The 16,195-nt window shown below is 29.0% G+C and overlaps 1 long non-coding RNA gene across 1 annotated transcript; it reads left to right on the top strand.

Moving 5' to 3' along the window:
* Window positions 1–7,901: 7,901 nt before the first annotated feature.
* Window positions 7,902–9,912, top strand: LOC101513172 (uncharacterized). The gene is made up of 3 exons (XR_189797.4): window positions 7,902–8,228; window positions 9,269–9,319; window positions 9,562–9,912. It is a non-coding gene; the product is annotated as an uncharacterized lncRNA (long non-coding RNA).
* The last annotated feature ends 6,283 nt before the right edge of the window (window positions 9,913–16,195 follow it).

Genomic DNA, 16,195 nt, shown 5'->3' on the forward strand with positions numbered 1-16,195 from the left:
TGACAATAGACTTGTCTATCAAAAACAAAACATATTTCGTCTCCAAATAATTTAAACTAATGTAGAGAAATAATAATCAAACTATATCTAAAATTTTCAGAGTTGGTTACAGTCTCATCTATACAATATAATAAAGTAAACATGATATTTTAATAAGTTTGACACGTGTCAGTTAAATAGAGTGTTAGACAAATATAAAGTTTTTATTAATAGAAATAACCACTATGCAGATTTTAAAAAAAATAAAAAATAAAAAATAAAACTTCCATTACATCACAATTTGACATGATGCATTGATAATTTAGTGGTCAGTTAAAAAAAATAAGAAGAATGAATTAAAAATAAAATACAATCAATTAACCTTTTTTTAAAAGTAACGGTTAATAGAAATAATCACCTCATTGTGCAGAGTTTTTTTAAAGAAAAAAAATAAAACTTTCATTACATCATTATGCGTCCGTTGAGAATTTCGTGGCAAAGTAAAAATTAAGAATAATGAATTAAAAATAAAATAAAATCAATTACACAACTACTTGACAATTTTATTTGAAAGTAATGGTTTTTTAAACACTATTTTAGCAACCACTGATTCAAATTAATTTAATTAAAAAATTTATTTTATTTTACGAATTACTTTTTTTTTTTAATTCGGCGTCATCTGTTAACCGTTTCTCCTCAATAATATCTCATTTTCGGCACATCTCTTATAAATATCATTCATATTAGCTCATTTATACACAACTATTTATCTTTCATGTCTGAAAAAATAAAAAAAATAAAACAGATTTTGTTGCTTAAATTTCTTCAAAAAATGAGTCGTGAAATTCGGTTGTTAAAGTTGTGCGACTGTTGTTTCTGTCTGATCTAAACGTCAAACATAAATTTTATGCAATGAAAATCGTATTGATGGATGACAATGTTTAACTCTTTCTTTTATAAATTAGTTCTTTTATAAATTCAAAGTTTTAAATTATACACAACTTATTTGTTATGTTATTAGTTTAACAAATTTCTGTTTCATATTTTTAAGATGATAAAATTCAAGCAACAGTGCGAAAAACTCTTATTTCTCGATTTGAGACTAATATTCATGAGGGAGATGTGTACAACTTTTGTTCTCTTCAAATTGCATTTGCAAAATGGTACAATGGTCCGAGAATTAGAAATCAGTTCGGTCACCGCCTATCGGTACTCATTCGTTTCATTCCCAGAAATTCGAAATGTTGACATGAGTTACTTGATTGGTAAATTTATTTTAATCTGTTATTGTTATTTTATTTTAGTTATTTACAGTTTAATCATTATTATTTTAGGAATGATGTCAGTACAAAATTTAAAGTTATTGAGTTAGAGTTAGATGGGTGAGACTTTTTATACCATATAAATTTTTTCAATATTTAATAACTTTCTCTATTAATTATTAACTAATTTTATTTTCTTTATGTAGTATAAGGATTGAATGTGTACTGTTCGGGTCATATGTTGATGAACTGAATGCATATTTGCAATCCGGTTATAATGAAAACATTGTTGTACTTGCTCAGTTTCTAAAAGTGAAGATGTTTAATGGTAAAAGCCAACTATAAGATGCAATGAATTGTACTAAGTTTTTATTCAATCCTGAAATATTTTCTTTCAAACTCAAGTAAGGTTAAAAGTAAACTAGAAGTACTACCAACTAACTTATTCAATTTTTTTTAATTGAAATACTAAGTTTATACTTTGAATTGACATATCCACTGTTTTTACAGAACATGAACAATTTGAAATACTACGAAGAGAGGACAATACTTGCTCCGACTCATGATACTGTAGATATCGTTAATGATTATGTTTTATCATTAATTACATGTGAGGAAAAAGAATATATTAGTTCGAACTCAACTGTCTTTTCTGATGAAAATTGTGTTGTGCAGGGAGATTGCTCCACACCTGAATTTTTTAATGACATGAAATATTCAGGAATTTCAAATCACCGATTAAAATTAAAGATTGATGTTTCAGTCATGCTTTTGAGGAACATTGATCAAACTAATGGACTATGTAATGGAATAAGATTGCTCATAAATGAAATATGTACAAATATTATTGGAGCAACTGTGATCACAGAAAAAACATTGGTGATAAGATTTATATACCTATGATGAATTTGGTTCCATATGAGCTTTCCCATTTAAATTCTAGAAAAGACAATTTCCATTGTCATTGTGTTTTGCAATGACTATAAATAAGAGTCAAGGTCAATCTCTTTCTCAAGTTGGTTTGTATTTAAAGCGATCTATATTTACTCATGATCAGTTCTATGTGGCTATTTCACGAGTAAAGTGTATGGAAGGATTGAATATTGTTATTTTAGATGAAGAAGGAAAACCATGTGCCGACACTAAAAATTATAAATAAATTTTCAATAATGTGTAAATATGTAGACGACAATTAATATAACAATATATTTATCATAATAGTAATTTGTATTCGTGCGACGCACGGGTTACACACTAGTGCTGATTGAAAATAAACTAAAAGAACAAGAACAAAAATGATAGATGAAATTTTTGTGTTATTCTTTTTTCAATTGTGTCTTTAGAATACAATGAACGTCTTATTTACTAGTAGAAGTGAAAGACTAAAGAATGAACATCCACAAAAAATTATATTTATAACATGACCCTATAAAATGGTCTACTTTTTTTAAATTTTAGTTTTGGCCCAAATTATATTTTCGTATTTGCCACAAAACTTTTGAAATTTATAAAAATATCTCAACTTTAAATAAACAATTGTTCATTATAATTTTTGTAGCACCTTAATTTTTTCGGCCTATTAAAAATAATTATAATAAGTTTAATTCAATATTTTACAATTATTGTTATAAAATCTAAAAAATCACTATATAAATCTTCAATTTTAAATTCATATTTACATGAGTGTTCACATTCCATTTAACAATAAAAATAATAAAACAAAAATATAATAAACAAATAAGAGAATAAAATATAACTAACACAAAAAAGAAACAAAAGTGATTTTGGGTAAGCAAGCGTCCCTGCTGCCTTGTTTTCAATTGCACTCATTTCCATCTTCTTTCAAATGAAACTACAATCTTCTCCATTTATGCAATCAATTAAAAAGATGAGTCAATTACTTCCTTATTTATTTGAGATTGCACGATTTATGCTGCAAAACAATAAATAAATAAATAAAAACTATAACTCAATTTTAACTCATGGATACAAAGATTCTTTATTTGAGCCTATAAATTGAGAGAGAGAGAAAAAAATGAAATTGGAAAAAGAGTTTTTTGAAAAGAAACAAAGAAAGAGAAAGAAAGAATGAAAATAAACAAAAAATGTAGAAAGGATAGATGAAAAATGTAGAGAGCCAGAAAACTTTGCAGACCCTCGTGAAACCATCATATCTGTCTAAACATCATTACTCCATTTCAAACTCAAACCCATTTTAACAACATAACCAACCAAATAAAAAAACAAAAATTTGAATAAAGATGAAGTGTGTGTCACCCTAAACTAACACAACTAACATTTGACTAAAACCAACACTTGACCCACGCGGTCTGATTGAAAAAACTTGACTCTTATACCACTAATGTGACATTTTAAACCCCAAAATAACATATATAATAATTTATACTATAATATTTTTTTTTTAAAATCGCAGCGGATAAAGAAAATTTGTTTTCAAGAAAATAAAAACTTTTGTAACCAATTTAGTATATCACGTTCGTCAAAGTACACATGGAACAATTCAAACATTATTCTTCAATTAAAAGAGTGTAATCTCAATGAACTTGATTTAACTCTATTTAATAATTTAATTCCAAAAATTTACTAGTACTTATAAGATTTTCATACAAAAAGCCGTTTCTAAGTTAATAAAAATTACAACTCTTATTCTCGATATCACATATCAGAGCGGAGTTTCTCCTAAACTTGAACTTCAAGACTCATTAACCTGTAATAACTGTGATTTTGCAAACGCAAGACCAAACCAATCAAACACAAACAACGAAGGAGGTGAGTTTCAAAATCATTTTGATCGTATAATATAAGTAAGAAGAACACACAAACAATCATAATAGATTGTATCATAACACATCATGATATATCAAAATATTCAAGAAAAATAATATCACATTATAATGTCAAAATCACTCAAGTAAAATTAATATATTGTCATATCATCACATCATCCAAGAGAAATTATTGTCACTTTTAAAACACACTAATCACAACAAAACAATCATAAGAAAAATGCAATGTTGTGCATGAGCTTAGACATTATTCCTTCATAATTTGGTACCATTCTAACTTGAAGTATTTGGTTAGGAGGTTTGATTCTATGCCACTACACAAGTAGACGAACAATTTAAATTGACTATGTCCTTATAGATCCCTTCAACTCAACTCGAGACACATATACACAATAGTTGAGGTAAACGTGTGTTGCATCGTAACTCCCGACATTTGGAAGGCTACCTCCAAGTCACCAAAGAATTTTCCACTCGAATACCTCCAAGGTCTAACAATCTTGCCTTAAGGATCAACAATAGACCGCCACGATCAGACTCACTTAGTTTCCCAAAATCATTAGACTTGTCATACCCTACCTATATGATGACAAAATAATATCCACTTCAAAAATTCTCAACATCTTTTTTCTCCCATCATTGGTCTAGAATATTCCATTAAGAGCATTGTCTTTAACAAAAGTTAGAATCGTCACTATATTATCAACTATGAGGTTACTTCAAAATTTGCATCACAAAGTTATAACATTACTATCATCAATCATACATCATCATCACATAAACTCATCACAAATTGATAACATTACTACTATATTCACATAAGCTTATATCATACAATGCATTCATATTTTATTATCACCTCACATAAACTCATCTAATCAAACATATGCACAAAATTCATTTGACACTCAATATCCCAATAATATCAAATATCACTCATTTAACAAAATTAAATCAATCGACACCTTATAAATATTTCTGTTCCACATTTTAATTTCACAAATGTAAAAGTCGAGAATTTTAGAGAGAAATTGGAATGGTAAAAAAAATGAGAAAGTGTTTTTCAATGAGCAACTAAATGAATGAAACAACATACTTTAATTTGGATAGAAATGGAGAAAAAATTTGTAACAGTTATTTTTCTTACTTTTTTTCTTAAAGTGCGGATGTGCTCGTGTTGTTTCCGCTACTCTCCTACATTTTCTTCTTTCTCTTTTCAATTATTATTATTTTATTTAATTAAGTTTTACTCTTTGCATATGGCCAAAACCATAAAACACATATTCAAAATAAATTAATCAATTAATAACTAAAACTCTTATATTCAAAATAATCACTATATTTATACTTTTTTTTAAGTATTCAAATTAAAATACTACCATCATTAGAGAATAGTCGAAATTATAAAATAAATAAATAAATAAATACAACATCAACACTTTATGTAACAAATATATAATAATAAAGGAAATCAAACACAAGATCACTACACTCTCAAAATAATTATTTATAAAATAAATAACTATAAATAGAAAATAATTGAAATATAACTACATATATCCTTAACACCAGTCAAACACATAAGAAAATATCACATTAATTGCGTACACAATATACACGTAAAATTGCATAAAATCTTATCTTTTTTAAATGCATAAAGATAAACATTCTCCAGGTTGTTCTCAAAACGGAGAATGTTCTAGAACAAAAACAAAACTTTCTCTAGAAAGTTTGAAAAAGGGAGAACGATTTGGAATTTCACCAAAATCAATTTCAAATTCGTTTAAAACTCAGATTTTGAAACCTTATCGAAGATCAACAACAAAGTGTTTCTATTATTCCAAAAATGGTCACTTTGAATCAACTTGCTATTTTAAAAAGAGATCAAGTTTTAAAAAATCTTCTAAAAGAAGATATACTAACCATCAAGGACCCAAACAAATATGGGTACCAAAATCATTACTAACTTGTGATGTAGGAACACCATCCAACAATCAAGAAAGAACATTGATACATGAACAAAGCATGCTCAATACACATGAATGGAAAAGTATGGTGCCTCCTCTCATTAGAAAAATTTGGAGTATCTTTAACCTTTGGAAACATTAAAGCTAAGGAGATGAAGAAGAAGAAGAACATTCTGGACAACATCAACATAATGCTTTCCAGGAAACCGAGATTGATAAATAGTCTCTGTTTCATTCTCCTCCTAAAAGTTGGAGAACGATAAAGGCAAAATCTAAGAGAATGATCAATTTAAGCAAAAATGTTCGTTTTGGAAGCAGTACCAGAACATTATGCAGAAGAGCGAAACATTCTCTAGAAAAGCAGAACATTTTGCAGAAGAGCAGAACATTCTGCAGAAGAACATAACATTCTCCAGAAAAGCAGAAGATTCTCTAGAACGTTCTTGACAGTTTATATGCAACATTCATTCAAATCTAATGTTTTCTATTAAGATGATATGGTTGAAAAAACATCAACAACTTCTAAATGAGTTTGAACCATTTAGTTTTGTCACTCCTACACATATCTCACTATTGTCCTTTCCTCCAAAAACATCTCATGATCAAATTATTGGAAGAACTAAATTGGAAGGATACACTACTAGAATTTTCGCCTATAGTGACCGATTTAGAGACCGAATATTTTCAGTCACACCAGCGACCGAAATAGAGACCATAATTTTGAATTTAGAAACTAAATATTTTTTCGTCACTAAATCGGTCGCTAATGAAATTTAGTGACTGAAATCGCAACTGAATTTTAGTGACAAAAAATTCAGTCGCTAAATATTACTAATAGAAAATTTATCTTTCACACTAGCGACCAAAGTAGAGACTGAAATTTTAAATCTTAAAACAAAATATTATTTCGTCACTAAATCGGTCACTAACTATTTTTTAATTACATAATTTAATTTTCTTTATTAATAAAAAAAGAAAAATGTGAAATAATTTTTGTAGACAAAATATTTATAATAGTTAACTAAAACTAAATGTGTCTCTAAAGTAGTCACAAATATATTTTAGCGACCGATTCAGAAACCAATTTATTAGCGACCGTTTTAGAGACCAATCAAAATCTTTTTTCTTCTTTTAAAACTAGATTTTTCTGAATCTCTATATCTAAAAAAAATAGATTTAACGACCAATTTAGAAATTAAATATTTTTTTATTTAAAAACAAATACATATCATAGTGAAATAATTTTCTTTATTAATTAAAAAAGAAAAATGTGAAATAATTTTTGTAGACAAAATATTTATAATAGTTAACTAAAACTAAATGTGTCTCTAAAGTAGTCACAAATATATTTTAGCGACCGATTCAGAAACCAATTTATTAGCGACCGATTTAGAGACCAATCAAAATCTTTTTTCTTCTTTTAAAACTAGATTTTTCTGAATCTCTATATCTAAAAAAAATAAATTTAACGACCAATTTAGAAATTAAATATTTTTTATTTAAAAACAAATACATATCATAAAAAAAAATTATTTTAAAATACACCCAAACGTATGCTTAAAAATATGATAATATTAAATATAAAAATATGATAATGCCAAAACATATTTCACACTACCATAAACAACTTAAAGGATACTATCGTTCTCCTTCTTCTTTTCCTTTTATTATTTTAAAAATAGGATTTTGTATGGTCTTTTAATGAAATTGTACTTGTTGTCAAAAATATATTTTAGCGACCGATTTAGAGACTAATGTATTAGCGACCGATTTAGCGACTAATTTATTAGGGACCGATTTAGAGACTAATTTATTAGCGACCGATTTTAGAGACCAATCCAATTTTTTGGTTCTTTTAAAAATAGGGTTTTATATGGTTTTTTTAATGAAATCTCGCTTACTCCTTTCATTTTCTTAGTCTCCTTCTTTCTCCCATGTCTCGCGCTCTCTCTAAACTCTCCCCCAAATCTTTATTCTCCAAATCGTTCTAACTCACTATAACTAAGATTACTGCTAGCCTATCGCCTAGAGCCAAGCTTCGACCGCGACTGCTTGTCACTTTTGGGCGCCTTCTTCCATCACTCGAGAAAGTCAGCACCGTCAAAGATCTCTTGATTCCTCGCGGCCGGGTCGGCTTGGAAGCAAGCTACATGTCGCCTATCTCAACCCGTTTCTTATTATTAGTAAGATAGGTTGCCCCTTGCTCTTTGCTCCAGGTAACCTTATCTTCTTACTGCAAGATACTACCCTCTTGTGTTTCTCTTTGAATTAAACCCTAATTTGATTCTTGATTAAAACAGTATTTTTTTTCCCTATGGTTTTTACTGTGTTTATCTTTGTAATTTTGAGGTGTATGTTTATCTTTTTTTTCCCTACTCAACGATGAATGTTCCATGTCATTAGAACAACCTTGCGAAATCATATTCAACAAAACCTTTTCTACCTATCTTGTCTCTCAAAGTGTGAATGTCTGCAACCTGATTTGGTTAAACTCCCTGTTGTCTTTATTTTGCAGTTGAAAAATAATTTGGAGTTTGTTGTTTGTTGTTTTTGTCTTTGGATTTTGCTGTCAAAATATTAGGTTTGGTACCAATTGCACTCTAATATGCACATTTGATTTAATTTCATTTCTTTTGCTTAAGGTATTTCATTTCTTTTGCTTAAGGTACTGTGATGGATTGATTAAATTAAAGCAGTATTTTGATCAATTTACACATAAAACAATTTTAAGTTTAATCTTCACATAAATTTCGTATAAAAAATTGGTAATTATGTATCTCTTGTTGGTAACAGTTATCAACTTATCATCAAAGCTAACTAATGACAATTTTCATTTAAAAATTATGTATGTTATTGGAAATGACTAATGGTTAATGTGATTTTAGATCACAAATTCTAGTTGTTGTTGCTAGCTACTTAATAGCATTGTTAGGATTGTTACCAGTCATGACTTTGAGGTTTATTGTCAGAAAATCCCTTGGGAAGTCATGGTCTGCCAATGCAGTTGAGGCTGCATGCTCTCACTTGTCACAAGTTAGTTTTACTGTTGAAAGAAGGGCTTTGATGTTAGGTCACATTAAACATGTAAATTAGTGGTTTTCCCATTTCTGATTATGGATCCCTTTTCTTATATAGTTATACTGGAATACTAATAAAATATATATGTTTTATGATACTGATTCATATATTATTTACAGTAAGGTTACATTTTTATCTTTTCTTGTATTGATTTTGTCTAACTTCAATAACTTAACAGTACCATACCATGCGAAATGTCCTCTATATGACCTTGACTGACTTCAAAAAGGTAAATGGCTTCCTTTCTATGAATCTGGTTTGTAGCTAAACTATTTGCAAGCAGTTGTCATTTGTGTTCTTACAACATACATATCTATTGGATTGGGAAAACAGTAACTATTTTGCAAGAGGGTTTAATTAAATTATTTTACGTAAAACTTGTTTTATCCAAAAATTGTTCTGCATATAGAAAAGTTCAATATCATTTACTGAAATGACGTTTTGATAACTAATTTAGAGTTTTCTTACCAGGTTGGGCACTCTATTGGTTCTTACATATTTGTTGGAATATCACTTTCTTCCCACAAGTGTGTTAGTTTTGCATCAAAGATTGCAGGGGTTTAGGATCTTGGCATGTTAGGTCGTGGCCGTGGAGAAGAGATTGGAACAAATGTTGAAGAACTCATGACAAGTGAACTTTTTGGGAATGTGAAAGATATATGTCTTGTAGGAATATTATCATGTGATAGATATATATGTTTTGTAGATATATTTCTTGTTTAAACTTAAATTTTATCTGTATTATTGAGTACTTAGAAATATTACTTAAATGTAATATATCTTTTATATACAATGATATGATTAATGCTTTTAAATGATTGATTTTGGTGTATGAACTTTTTAGATATTGAAATCAAAATAAAAAATTACTTTTATTGTTATTTTGGACATTAAAGTAATGAATTAAAAAAAAAATTAGTAACATTTAGAAATAGAGCTGGTGACCAAATATTTAATAAAATAACAATTTATGTTCTCAAACTTTAGTCACTAATTCAGTCTCAAAAACCAGTCACAAAATCGGTCACAAAATTCGGTCACTAAATCGGTCACTAAATTCGGTCTCTAAATCGGTCACTAAATTCGGTCGCTGATTTGGTCGCAACAGCTAGCGACTAGCAGTTTACCAACTGATTTAAATTGGTCACTAAATCGGTCGCTATTGAATTTAGTGACCAATTTTCTTCATTTAGTGACCGAAAAATTAGTCTCTAAAAGCGTTTTTTCTAGTAGTGATATGGTGCCAAAGTTGCTGCTACTAGAGTCTTGATGAAAGTCAGCCATCAGATCAAAGGAATAGTAACAAGTTTGAATGGTGGTCCTTTAGAAGAAGCACATATTCACATTTTCCTCTTTTCTAATTCAAGTGCTTCTTTGGATCTTATCAAGGTATATTCTGATCATGATTACTATTTAATTCATTCATGAAAATCAAATCATTTTCTACAAATTATCCTTTTTATGTCCTTAAAATAATTTTTTATGTGAACACATCTCTTTGATTGTTTTTTATAAATACAAACTTTTTTAGCATAAAAATATTTTGTAAAGAAAGAAGTTATACTTGACATTATATCACATTCATTTTGCTTTCCTTGCGTTCATTATCATGTTCAAATTAAAATGTTGTCTGTTGTGAAAGAAGGCAAAAGAGCAAAGAGACATCTTGCTTGTATTTTGGAATTTTAAAGGATATCAATTTCAAAATATTAAGGTGGAGTCTACTCATTGTTTTCTATGTATTCCCCAACCTTTTTGTGTTGACAAAGGGGGAGAATTATTTTAGATTTTATGTTGGTTCAAAAATCTGAAGCATATTCCGAGGGGGAGCTTTTAAGCTCTCTATGATTAAAATTAAAATCTAAATTAATATGTTTGTCATCATAAAGAAGGGAGAGATTGTTGAGAAAAAATCTCAATTTAATGTTTTGATGAAAACAAATAAAAAGTTAATTAAGAATGTTAATTATGATTCTAAGTGTTTTGGTATTTAACATGTGCGTTTAAGTGTATTAATCAAAGATAGGATCCAAAAAAAGCAAGAATAAATCAGCATGAAAAGCAAAATCTGAACAAACAAGAAAGGAGAAAATTCGTAGTAAAATCTGGAAAATGGAGAATGTTCTCCAATTTCAGAATGATCATCACAACTCCAAAACCAATCAATCTCCACTAGTTAAAAGAAGTTTTAGCCTCTGGATTTTACATCTATATCATCAGCACTAGGCAATGAACAAACTGAGATGATTAGATTTCAAAGAAACTACTCGAATCAAAAAGAGAGAAGATCACAAATTAAGAAGATCAGACAGATCTGAACATTCTTGAAAACATTCCGATCAATCTGGACATCACTGCAACATCAGCCTCCAGACTGATAAACATTCTCCAGCTTGTTATACTTGATCTTCAGTAGCAAACATCTTTCTCCAGAATGATCAGACCAGCCTCCAGATTGATTATCAATCTCCTTTTTTTGCAGAATTTCAGCATTAATCTCCTTACTTCTGTAGTAGTTCGTCATCATTCTCCAAGATGTTTTGGAAGAATTAAATCTCCCGATTGAAGCAATATAATCAACAAATATATCTAAGGTATAAAGTATCACTAAACACAAAAGAAATCTGATCAAGAACGAAGAAAAACGCACAGTCAACAAAGTTCAAAAACTGGAATATTTTTATTCAAATATATTGGTTTTGGTCAAATCTGACAGAGCACTACCAACAGCTCTTTTGACCATTATTAAATGCTTTAAAAAGCCTATAAAAGGAAGGCCAAGCTCAAGGAAAATCAACGCTTCAAGTACTAAAAAATTCATTACGCATTTCAATCACACTTGAATGTCTCTCACACACATACATTGAATCAATTCCGATTTTTCCCATTTAATTCCTAGAATCGTTCTCGTGTATTTTTCTGTCAAAGAATCAGAACTCACATAAGTGTAGAGCATTCTCAGATTCTAACAAAGCAATCTCATCATTATTGTAAAACTCAAACTATAAGAGTTTAATATAGTTTGGGTATATTGTAAGAAATCCTATCAAGGTTGATAGATGACTTGATTGAACTCCTTTCTGGGTGGAAAGGTTTTAACTTTGTAGCAGATCAAGGTTGATTTGAACTAGGTGCTATAAAACTAAGAAGGTTCTTTGTTTTAAACACTTAGTGGAAAATGTCACTGTTGTGTGGACTGGACGTAACTCGGGTTGGGTGAACCAGGATATATCATTGTGTGGTATCTCTTCCCTTATCTATTTACTTTCAGTTTGATTGATTATCAAGTTAAATCCATAAATTGAATTACTGATTTTAACTAACCAAGAACGTTCTCCATTTTCTAGTTAAAACCAAGAACGTTCTTCGTTTTCACAACCAAAATAAATCTTGAGTTATTTTCTTAAGTTTTTAACATAAATTTTTAAAATGTGCATTTACAATTCAAACCCCCCTTCCTTGTAAATCGACATTTTTACTTCACCCATCACCTAGAAATGTCGTAACCTTCATGCAATCACAACCCACATGCAATCCCTCTCTCTCTCTCTCACCTGAAGTGACAATGTCAATTACAAGGAAGGGGGTTTGAATTATAATTTCCCCTTTTTAAAGTTCATGTTAAATCTCAAAGTATTTAACTCAAGATTAATCTTGGTTTATGAAAGCACAATAAAAGCATAATGTTCTTGGTTAGTAAATCACCAAATTTAACTTATCTATAAGATATATGGTTAATAGATTATAAGCAAATAGATATAAGGGAAGAGATATCACGCACGGATATATCCTGGTTCACCTAAAGTGGGTTACGTCTAGTTTTCAAAATTGTGAGATTTTTCACTAAGTGATCAAAACAAGATCGTTCTTGGTTTTCACACAGCCTTTCCTGATCAATCTTTATCTATTATAATATATTACCTTTCAACCTAAAAATTATTTCCATAGGTTACCTTTCAATCTTTAGAGAGGATTATTACAAGTTACCTTTTAACCATAAAAGGAATTTTACGATGTACTCAAACTATTTTCAACACAATAGTCTTGAGTTACAAAGTGATGATTTAAAGAAGTTGGTAGAATCTGAGTGTACTCAACTCTTGTTTGAGTTTAGATTCTTTACTAAGGACTTAGTAGAATAATTATGATATCTAAATGAAAACAGAACTGGGCCTTTTTCTTGTGATTGAGGAGCTTAAGAACTTTCGAGTATTATAATGTAAGTGATATATTGTTTTGCACTTGAAGATCTGTCTTATCCTTCATCTTGAGGTTCCTTTTATAGGCTTCAGGAACGCTTATGACAACTCATCTAATCATTGAAGAAGATCTAGTTGTCTTGTGTCAGTTTAAGTGGATAAGTGTTATCTTAAAGCATGAATGTTCTTGCAAAACCAGAATGATCTTTATTGTTGCTTTGAGAGGTGTTGAGGTTAAGCTTCTTTGACAATTGTCTTGAAGTGTTTCCCTACTTTCTATCAAGTGTGCAGGCTGCTCAGAGATGCAGCAGCAGTGTCCAATCGAGCCTGTCAAATTCCTACTTGTTACTTGCTCAAACTTGGAGAATGATCTTGTTTTTTTGATTATGATGAATAGTTTTTGACTTTGTTCTTTTGAATGATTCTTTTACTGATGTGATCGATGTACACTAATGGTAAAATTCTGAAAATAGATTGAATACACCAGGAACAATCTTCTAATAACATGAACATTCTTGGGATCTTAGAACTGTGAAGAACGATATCCGTTTCTCCAGAATTATGTCAGAATGTTATTCGTTTATTTGAATGAACTTGTTTCTTCTAATATGATCTTGCTTGAAATGCTTAATACATATATTTGATTAATACACTCAAAAACACATATTAAACAACAAAACACTTAGAATCATAATTAGAAGTTTTAATTAACTTTTGGTTGATTATCATCAAAATATTAATTTGGGATTTTGTCTCAACATCACCTTCATTTCATTTCTTCTGGTTTTGTTTTTTCCGAACTCTTGTAAAGAAGCAATGCCTCCCATTTGCAAATAGAAAACATAGAATATTCTAATTGTAGTATCATAATTTTGTCCAACCAATTAAAAATAATTCAAAAAAATAAGTGATAATATGTTTAATAAATCAATATGAAAAAATCTATAAAAAAAATTGTCATTTTATAATTCATTTTAAAAAAATCTTCATTTTATAAATCAATTTTCCATACTTACATAGGTTCTCATTTCATTACATTATCACCAAAAATAAAATATTAAAAAAAACAAAAAAAATTATTTTATTTTTATTTCCCGTTGCAAACAAGCAACTTTCCTTGTTCCATGCTGCAAGCAAGCACTCCCTTTCCATTTTAGTTTTTTCTTCTTCTAATTCTAATAAGGTATCTTCACCATTTAATAAAAAAGACGAGTCATTATTTTTCTAATTATATGAGGTTACTTGATTTTTGTTACAAAACAATTAAAAAAAATCAGAACTCAATTTTATCTCATGACACACATATTTGTCATTTTAACCTATAAATTGAGACAAAAAATCAATCAAAAAGAAAAAAAAAGTTTGGTTGAAAAGAAAAAGAGAAAATAATTGAATAAGGGAGAATTTTCTGGATTAAAAAAAAATTATAAAAAGGAAACAAGAAGGAGGGAACTCTGAAGAAAAAAAATGAAGGAGAGTAGAGAAAAAACAACAACCCAACCCTATTCTCAAAATCATATTTCCAAATTAACAAAAAAGAGGAGAACAGTAAAAAAAACTAGAAATAGAGAATATCATTTTTTTCATCATCACGTCAGCTACTGGACCAGTAATGAAACGCCTCGTTTCATTAAAAAAAATATAATTAATTAATTAATAATAATAAATAAATAAATAAAACTAACCCCACCCACTCTCACTATCTTCGTCTTCTTGTTTGTCATAAGATTGTAAAGTAACTATTCGTGTCTTGTTGTGTTTCTCTTCTAGTTGGTGGTGGTTGTTGTCTCCTCACTAAGTCTTTGTAGCTTATCCCTTCATGTTGTTTATTTTTTCCAGATTCACATGTAGTTTAGTAGTAAGCTGTTACTAGACTCAAGTCTCGATCATACTTTTTTTTTTGTAGGCCTCTTTAATCGATGACCCTTTTTTGTAAAGTCTGTTGAGTCGTGATGTATTTTGCATCTATTTGGAATCTAGAAAATCTTTTGGGAGATGTATAGAATATTTAGATTATGTTCTTTGAAACATGACTGAGTTGAAAGTTAAAATAGGAATTTTATAAATTACAGAGGATACTCTCTCGAAATTTTGAGAAAATTATATATTTTTCTAAATAGTTATTTAGAACTATTTATTTGTTTAATTGTTAAGTTAGTTGATAGAATTATTAGGCTAGGAGTATAACTTATGCGTCAGTCACAGTGTTTAGTTTTCGAGTCGTGATAAGTAACCATCGCCGACCACAATCAGCTGTGCACCACTGTCGTTGCCTTCTTCGCTGCCTATCACATATCATCATAACTCTCATTTGTTCTCTTTCTCTCTCTATATGCCACACTCCATTTTCATTTGTTGAAGCTTCTAATCTCAAAATGATACATTTTATTTCTTTAGAATTAAAAATGAGACCTTCTAGTTATTGTTACGTTGATTTATTGAAAGTTAAAATGCCTTGGACCTGTCACATTGCATAGAATAGGTCAGTGAGTTCCACCATTTTAGTTTGTGTGTAACACCCACCATATTCTTACATTTATATTTTTATTAAATCATTAAATCGTGTAAAAACTCTTTTCAAAAATAAAATCAAATAAAATCTTGCTTCAAATTATTTTAACTTAAATTGTGATAAATTGATGGTTATAAAGCTCGATTTTATTTTTAATAAATTAATAATCATGCAAAAATCATTTTAAAGTGGTTAATTAGATGTGACATATTTGTAATTTTTGAGAGGTTATAACACAAGTTTTACAACTTGGTGGTTTTAAAGTTCATTTTTATAACCACAATAATAAAACTATCCTTAAACGAGTTAATCAGATGTGATATCTTTTTAGCCCTTGAGTTTTTAAGATGCAAGTTGTACAGTTTGATAATCTTCAAACTCGTATTTTAGAATA

Source organism: Cicer arietinum, chromosome 5, assembly GCF_000331145.2.
Source record: "Cicer arietinum cultivar CDC Frontier isolate Library 1 chromosome 5, Cicar.CDCFrontier_v2.0, whole genome shotgun sequence".
NCBI classification, from domain to species: Eukaryota; Viridiplantae; Streptophyta; class Magnoliopsida; order Fabales; family Fabaceae; genus Cicer; species Cicer arietinum.